This window comes from Papio anubis, chromosome 5 (assembly GCF_008728515.1).
Source record: "Papio anubis isolate 15944 chromosome 5, Panubis1.0, whole genome shotgun sequence".
Classification (NCBI taxonomy): domain Eukaryota; kingdom Metazoa; phylum Chordata; class Mammalia; order Primates; family Cercopithecidae; genus Papio; species Papio anubis.
In genome coordinates this window covers 161,776,759-161,785,679 of record NC_044980.1, presented here as the reverse complement: position 1 = coordinate 161,785,679, position 8,921 = coordinate 161,776,759, and the positions used below count along the sequence as shown (strand labels likewise).

At 44.2% G+C, this 8,921-nt stretch overlaps 1 protein-coding gene and 1 long non-coding RNA gene across 5 annotated transcripts in view; both read left to right on the top strand.

Annotated features, from left to right (window-relative positions):
- The window catches only part of LOC110743575, a 62,659-nt gene extending 53,981 nt beyond the window's left edge, over positions 1 to 8,678 (top strand). The window contains exon 2 of one of the 2 annotated variants that reach the window (XR_002522866.2): positions 3,296 to 8,678. This is a non-coding gene — a long non-coding RNA (uncharacterized LOC110743575). The remainder of the gene's footprint in view (positions 1 to 3,295) is intronic. The other variant, XR_002522865.2, reaches the window with a different exon arrangement.
- SLIT3 (slit guidance ligand 3) overlaps positions 1 to 8,921 on the top strand; it is a 636,360-nt gene that overhangs the window by 176,342 nt on the left and 451,097 nt on the right. The gene's annotated exons all lie outside the window — the stretch shown is intronic.

The window sequence follows — 8,921 nt, the reverse complement described above, 5'->3', positions numbered from 1 at the left end:
AAACAAGATGAATTTTTTTGGCAAATTAATATAGCTGGTTTATTGCTGTGGGCTTCATATTCAACATCACCTCATTCCTTCTTGAAATGAGTTACCCATGTGTAAACTGACTGGGAGGTGGGCATTGTCCCCATCAACTTTTCATAAAGCATCAATGATTTCACCATTCTTCTACTAAAGCTTTGTCATAAATTTGATGTTCCTGTTTCAATTTTAGCAGAATTCATGTTGCTCTGATAGAGATTCTTTACAAACTGATATCTTATCTTTCTTAGTACCTCAAACTAGATCCTGTTCAGACATGTTGTAACAAGTTAGTACAAGTTGATTTTGGTGCAAAATCTTTTTTAAATCCATACATGGTTTTTTCATAATAAACATTTTCCATTAACTTTTTGAAGATCCCTCATATGTATTTTTCCCGTTAGTCATTTTGGCCATCTCATAATCACCATATTGTATTATAAAGAGTAACTATTTCTCAGTCTACATGTATCAGGATTCTTTATACTCAGGTCTAGATTTCAGAACTAGCTTTCTGTAGGGGTAGGTAAAGTTCAAGGATTTTGTAGAAGAATGAGCTTCTTTGGACCTTTCTACTATCCTGTTATGTGCCTAAATCCATATTTCCTAGGGATGGGGATGGGCTGGGAGAGAAGCAAGAATATTTGATGTTCAAAGGTCAGTAATAGACATTGACCAATGGAAAACCCAAGTAACGCTGTGGTGCCAATAGGATGCAGGGAGCCTTCATTGTTCTAGGAGATGATGATGGTGTTACCAGTAACGTAAAATAAAGGGACACTGTGACCGTGTGGCTATACTCTGGGGTGAAAGATGGTGTCATCCTCTTTTCAATCTGTATCCCTTTGTTGTTTGCGGGGAAACTGGTATAGCTTTACAGAGACAACTGCCTGTAAGCCGGAAACACCTGGTAAATAAAAAGTGATAGAACCAAATGGCTCCCACGGTTCTTGCCTCAAGTCAGATAAAAGCTGTGATGAGTCAAAAAATACTCCAGGTGCAAGAGCCCAGTGCCTTGATACACATGTGAAAGGCAGGCACCTTCCAGAAATAGCATCCCTGACCCCAGAGACTTGGATGGCCTTGTTTTAATTTCAGAGTTAGAATAATGACCATTTTATGAACAACCAAATAGTTATTCTGGGTTCTCCTCTCAAGAGTGTGGTCTGAGACCTTGGCTTGTATAGTCTAAGTATGTAATAACTGAGTGTGTTTCCCATGATCCTGTGACAGCCTTCACTTTGAGTTCTATTTCAGAACACCCTCTTTCTGGGGGCACCTAAACATAGGCCCTAGTGAAATGGAATTGAGAAGCAGCATTATCTGCAGGGCAGTCTGGGGCCAAGCTGGCCAACTCCTCACTCTCAGTTCAATGGAAAGCAACAGGAAGTTGCCCCTACATTTGGGGGATGGTAAAAGGAGCTACCATTTGCTAAGCTGAGTGAGTGTCCCAGAGCAACTTATTAACTGGAATTCTCTGAGAAACCAGTTAAATTGGAGTGTTAGGTGGTGACTTGGAGTTGAGAAAGGAGCACTAAACTGGAATTCACAGCAGCTCCTGCGTAACCACATGTGCGTCGTTGTCCTGGATACTGTCATCTCTAGTTCATGGCTGGGATTCTTCCTGCTGTTAAACCCCATGCATGGTTTTATGCACAAGAACTACTAGCTCAGGATGCCTTACAGAAAAGTTTTTTGCAAGAGGAAAAGCCTTCAAAACAGGAAGAAGTGTTGGTTGTCCTCTCTCTCTCTCATAAATGCCTCCATTTATTACTGATAATGGCATTTTAAAAATGTTAATGATGAGATTGTTTTCACCTCATAGAATGACTTCCAAAACTAAATACAGAGCAACCAGGAATATCAGAATGAATGATCCCTCGAACATCGGTTAACTATGGAAGCGAAACCCTTCTGAATATTGACAGGATAGGGCAGCCTCCATGTCAGTAAATACTTGGGACAGACAGGACATTGGGTTCGGGGAACCCTTTGGAAGAGTCAGGTGATCACTGGTTGCAGGGGCTGGTTCTTTTTGGAACCCTAGTGGCCGATGAGTCTAAAGCCGCACAAACTATGCCACATGAGAATGTGACTTTAGCCCTCTCTTGAATGAAATCAAGTAGAGATTAAGTCAGTTTTGACTCTTATCAGAAAGGTTTAAGCTATTGGAGTTCCTACATTTCATCCTGTGTCTTTGGGGTTAAGAGATGAGGCTCTGGGCCACAGCTCCTGGTGTCTCCTAGAGGGGTGGCTCATGAGAATGGCCATATTGAAGAGCCCTTGAGAACATAGACTTTGGAATTATGCAGGTCTAGGTTATAATCCTGCCCCTACCATGTACTAGGTGTGTAAATTTGGCCATTTAATACCTCTCTAACTTTAGCCTCCTTATTGCTAAATGGGAAAAATACAGTATGTTCCATGTAGTGAGTAGTTAGAGAGGAAAGAGATCTCATGATAAATTCCTAAGGAATGGGGGCTGGGCTTATAAGAAAGGGTCCGGCATCAATCCTGTGAACAAAGCACTAGGATTAGACCCATCACCTCTAAAGCAGGAAGAAGGAGGCTAGCTGGATGCTGGGATGTGGGTGGTGGGTCAGTGATTGCAGAGGCCACTAAACCAATACTATGATAGAGAAAATAGAAGACCTGTTGGGGGCTGGGCACAGGTAGGATGCAGCTCTCAAGGTGGGCACAGAACAGGCATATGTGCAAGGTGCAAGTCCTTAGATTACTTGATGTATTCGTTTCCTATTGCTGTCATAACAAATTACCACAGATTTAGTGGCATAAAGCAACACAAACGTAGTATTTTACAGTTCTGGAGGTCAGAAGTCCAAAATGGATTTCACTGGGCTGAAATCAAGATGTTGGCAGGGTCACATTCACTCTTTTTTTTTTTTTTTTTTTTTTTTTGAGACAGAGTCTCGCTGTGTCACCCAGGCTGGAGTGCAGGCTGGAGTGCAGTGGCGCGATCTCGGCTCACTGCAAGCTCCGCCTCCCGGGTTCACGCCATTCTCCTGCCTCAGCCTCCGAGTGGCTGGGACTACAGGCGCCCGCCACCACACCCGGCTAGTTTTTTGTATTTTTAGTAGAGAAGGGGTTTCACCATGTTAGCCAGGATGGTCTCGATCTCCTGACCTCGTGATCCACCCGCCTCAGCCTCCCAAAGTGCTGGGATTACAGGCTTGAGCCACCGCGCCCGGCCACACATTCATTCTTAAAATCCTAGGAGATAATTCATTTCTTTGCCTTTTCCTGATTCTAGAGTCCACCTACATTCCTTGACTCAAGGCCCCTTCCTCTGTCTTCAAAGCAGCAGTGAAGCACTTCAAGCCTCTCTCTCTGCTGTGTCATCACATCCCCTTTCTCCTCCCAGGCCAAGTGTGGAACTCTGTTGGATGGCACTAGACAGAAATCACATCCCTCCTACAGGATTTCTACAAAGCATGTGTTCCTGGAGCAACTATATGAGGAAGATGGAGAAGGCCTAGAAAATTTGGTCCCCTATGAGGAAGATGGAGAAAGCCTAGCACTCTGACTGTTTATCCTGAAACACATCATCCTGAAACCCAGCACTCTGACTGTTTATCAAGATCAACTGTGCTTGATCAACTCAAGATCAAATTAAGTCTAATTTTAAATGGGAAGAAAGGTAGCACTCTTCTTATATTCTTACTGGAGAAGCTATCCTTCTTGGTTCTGTTCCATTTTGCACATGGAGTAGGGTTTTAAATAGCCAGATCCATGGCTGGATTTGAAAGCTGATGAACAGAGCTATGAAGAGCTTTGTGATGAAAAGGGTTATTATTGGCCTCCCATCCATTGGCTTATCTTTTTTTATTCTTTAAGTAATATGACAAATGAGGGATATGATAGGATTTTCTTTGGTGTAGTTTCATGAGTTGACATAATTAAGAGCCATTTCCAATTGGCAATGCTGCAAGAAAAAAAACTTGCAGTCAGACAAACAAGGAAATTACTTAATTAGCAACTCAGGTGAGCGCTGGCTTTTGAGAAAGATGTTAAGGTTGGAGGAAAGACAGGAGACCCACAGAGGCAGCATGTCACAGTTGGGTGTTTAGCCAAAGACATGTTCTTCTGTCCCTTTCCTCCTGCATGAGTCTTTTCTGACTGTTCACCTGAAATTGGATATGGAAGAGCTCTGCTGCCACTGCTGCCAGCCTGGTAGACAGAAAACGTCAATGTTAAAGAAAAATGATTGTGTGTTTGGTTCCCTCCAGTTTTCACGAAATAAACATCACCTGGCAATTCCTTGGAGATGAATTAGCCACTATTTCATTCCCCTTAGTCCTTCCTGCTGGGTTAATTATTGCTCTGAACAATGGCAGCATTAATCAGCATGATAACAGTTTCTAGTCATCAGCAGTGTAACCAGGTTTGATGCATATGGAGGTCCCTCTATCAAACCATCAGGAAGATCAGAAACTCAGTCTAGGGGGTGCTCTTTCGTAGGAGACCCACACGTGTCCAGGCTGGGGAATTGTTCCTTTGGGTGGTTTAGTTTTGAATAGGTTCCAGGTGTCGTCTGCGTGACAAGGCTGAAGAAGTCTGTTTCGGTGGAAACTCCAAGACTTTTGCTCTGGGTCAGGGTCTTTGACTTCCATAGGTATCAGCTTTGATGCTTTTAAAAGCTGCAGAAGCAGAGTCCAAGTATCATGGTTTAGCAGACAGACTTTGGATCCAGACAGGCAGGGATTCAAACATGAGCTTCTGGACTAACTGGTTGTGGGAATTTGGGAAAAATTTAACACTTAGGGATAAATATAATCTATGTGGAACACTTTCACATAGTGCCTGGCATACAATAAGTGGTCATAAATGGTAGTTTATAAAATGAGGATACCACTAAAACTGTAAAAAAAAAAAAAAAAAAAAAAAAAATATGTGACTGCAGCCTATTTTCTGGGGCTTTAGCAGCAAGGGGTGTATCCTCAGGGAAAGAATACCATCAGTGCCACTCCAGCTGAAAAGGTGGCTAGAGTATTACCTACTCTTAAAGCGAGTCACTCTCAGAGTGGCAGGTTTGTACATAAAGAGGTTCCTGAAAATGCCAAATGGTAGTACCTCTCCTTGTTAACAACTACTGGTTTCATCTAGTGATGGCCAAGGTCCTAAATCCTCCAGACCTATGGATCCTACAAATTCCTGGGTCATTTCTTCTTTACAGAACCAGAACAGACTGCCTTGACCGCTTTCTCCTGGGTTAACAATGGGTCTTGACGTGGTCCTGCCTAGGACCTGAGAGCAGCAGAACAAAACCGCTAACTCAGAATTTTCTTTCCCTTTCTTGGTCTCACCTGGCCTTTCAAAAGTCCAGGAACCCTCAAAGACTAAAAGGAGCATCTGGACCAGAGGCATCTTCAGCCAGTGTCACTAGGCACCTTCAACCAGTATCACTAGGGAGACCAATTCAAGAAGACGACCAACCAATGCATGGTCTTAGCTCCACCCTCAGCACACACGTGTCCTCCATATATGCTCCACAGAATGCAACATACAACATATCTAATAAAAATCCTAATACAAATTATTGAGGAAATACAGACTCTTTTATATGCAGGCATTGCAAATGTGCACATTTCAAGAAATCATTTAAACAAATTTCTTTGGAGACGAGGTCTTACTCTGTCACCTAGGCTAGAGTGCGTTATTGTGATCATAGTTCAGTGCAGCCTTGAACTCCTGGACTCACGTGATCCTCCCGCCTTGGCCTCCCAAAGCACTGGGATTAACAGATGTGAACCACCACCCCCGGCCACATTTCAAAAATATTCAAGTGGAAAGGCGAAAGGCACACATCATGGAATCTGGCAACCATAACATTGTCCTAGTGTGTAATGCTGGGCCTGTATAAGAGCATCTTTTCTTTGTTATGCTAGTTCGTGCTTAGGAAGCGCTGTGGCGTGTTCTTGGGTGTCATATAAAGGGCCAAGGAGAGAACCTAGAGTTTTCAAATATCTTCGGTCTACTTCTGACTTCATTGGCAATATTTGGCAGTCACCTTGTATAGGAGAAACAGAGTTCTCCTTTTGAGAATAGGAACCCCTTTGGGTCACAGGGAATAGAGTTTGTTAGACGTCTCCAAAGAATGGGAACCCTGGTACAGGTTGGTTGAGACTTTTTAAACAAACAGAATTCTGACTAACACCTTCTATTAGTCCCTAGAAATCCTCCATTCCTCTTGCCCACATCAAACTTTGAGGTACCGCTGAGGTTGGCAGCAGCTTGGCTCTGCCATCATGTCCAAATTCCACTATTTCTGTCCTGAATTTGCATTTTCTGGCAGACCTAAGCCAAGTCCCAATGAAACAGCCATAGCTTTTCAGAATTACGGGCAAAATCGGGCTGGGAAGAGGTGAGGGGGGCAGGGAGAGGACGGGGGAGAACATACACAGTAATTGTCACGAAGGGCCCAGTGATGTGGATCTGCCCCGAGGACGTCATTTCACATGATCTTTGCTCACTCACTTCCAGTGTGGCCCTTCCAGCTCCTCAATCTGGGCATGGAGCCGTGCTTTTTATAGACTGTAAGTCCATTGTGGAGTTATGTATCCTGGCAGTTTATAAAGTGGTGCTTTCTCTATTTTTATGGGTGCCCTAGGACAGCGCAGGCACACACACGTCTCTTGGTACCTTCTCATTCCACACTGCTTGTGATTAATGAAGAAGGACTGCTGCCTCCCGCCGCTTCACAGGATAGACCTGGGCAGCCTCTGATTTGCTGTGTGTCCCCAGTGGAGCTAACCCTTTCAAACCCCCTGCCCCCTGCCCCCTGCCGGATATTGTGGGAGTGAATGAGGGATGAGAATGAGAGTAAGCCCTCCCTGAAGGGTTATGTAAATCTGAAAGGCTCTGTGGACTTTGAGGCTGGCCTAGGGAAACCTCAACAATCAGCTACTCCTTGCTTTTTATTAGATTCCCTATAAACAAGTAGGGCATGATTGCGGGGGGAATCAGAGGACATGAGGCTGCTTCATGCTTGAGGACTTTTCCCCAGCACTGGTGCCAAGCAGTTAGAGCCTCTTCTCATGATGCAGCACTGATTAGCCTGGTTCTCCCTCAGACCTCAAGCTTTTGTTGAGGGGAAGAAACACTTGTGGTAGAAGGAAACGTAATTAATGGAAGGATCATGTGCATGGACCAGCATCTTATCAGTGATGATAATAGGCATGGTTGCCTAGATCTTTCCAGTCAGCTGCCATATTCTGTCAGCACAGCTTTCATAATGTCCTCTTCCTTTCATTAATAATGTCTCTGGGCTCCTGGGTTTTCTGTCCTCAGATTCATCCTGAACACCATAACTAGGTCATGCATCCTGGAGAGAGATCTTGGTACTTTGCCTCCTACTGTTCAAAGGCTCCCTATTGCCAATGATAAAGTCCTAACATTGTATCCTGACATCCGCATCCCTACACAGTATGAGCTCTGCTCATGTTTATGATCTCCCGTCCCACTCTTCTTCCATGGGAACCAGACCAGAGAGCTCTTTGGCCTTCAGACAGCTCCCTGCTCACCTCTCTGCTCAGAGTGCTTTACCTGGACTGCCCTGCAGTAATGATTTTTTGCCCTGCAATAATTATTGCAATAATAAATACACTAAGAAATGCAAAAATAGCAATAAAAACAATAATTATTGTCCTGCAATAATTATCTCTCCATATCCTTATCTCTCACAGAGAAGCCCTGACAGCCTCAGCCCCAGGGAGTCTCTTTCTTTCTCTTTCTCTTTCTCTGAGCTCCATTAGCATTGGCTAGCTGGGAACTTGTCACTGGTTTATGTTATTATCTAATTGGTTTAGGTGCTTTATAGAGTATCTACCCTAAGGGCAAAGACTATTGTCCACCTCTTTGCAGGGAACACTGTGCCTGATATGCTGGGTGGCCCTTGTCCAAAGTGGGGGTGGCCTTCCATGGCTGTCAGGAGCACTGGCTCAAGCGTGAGGATCGGATGCCACATGATCCAACCACGGGCGAGCTCCTTCATCTCTCTAGTCCAGAGTTTCACTCATTTGCAATGTGAGGAGTGATGACTCTTATTTTATAAAAATACTTATAAGGATTAAATTAGATACTCTGGTTTATACCCTTGGCATAGTGCTCAATGTATGATTATCGTTATCGTCATTAAATCAATGTGTGTTGATGACTAGGAATTCTGGCAACAGGATCCTGGGCCTTTCTGAGGGACCGGACATTGGCTTGGTCTGCCTGTGGAATCCCTCCCTGGCCTGGCTTCCATACATGTGCCTGTGTCTCAGTTTCCTCGTGTGCAAATTGGGACAACAGGAATACCTACTGCTCAGGGTTATCATAAGAATTAAATATGACGATGGCTGGAAAATGCCTACATTTAGGAAAGAAAGCCTTGGTAAATGAGAAAACCATGGAATTCTTCTAATATCTACGAGTAAACGGTCAGGAATCATGGCCTGAGTCACAGCTTGGGCTTTCCTTGATGGACCTGTTTCCCAGTCCCTGCGTTGAGTCTAGGTGGGGTGGGGAAGTAAAAACTTCCTTCTGGCTCTGACTTTATGTAATTCTGCTCTTATGCCTCCCTTTACCTACTCAGTCCAGATCAGAGATGAGAAAGCTTTGGGATTTTGGAGAATGATTTGTATTCCTTGCTTAGAAGAATAAGACCCTTCAGGTGGCCGAGTCAGAATCACCTGTTTTCCCCCAGGCAACTCATCAGACCCCTGCAAACTTCTCCAGGAACACAGAGCACCCCTGGAAATATGTGCATTCTCTAAACCGTAGGATCCAATGCAGACAGATTAGCACCCCTCCTTCAGCCCTCCTCCTCCATTTCATCAGCTTTATGCTGGGGTGGATAATGTTTCTCTAACTGCCTAATTGGGAGAATTTAGCTG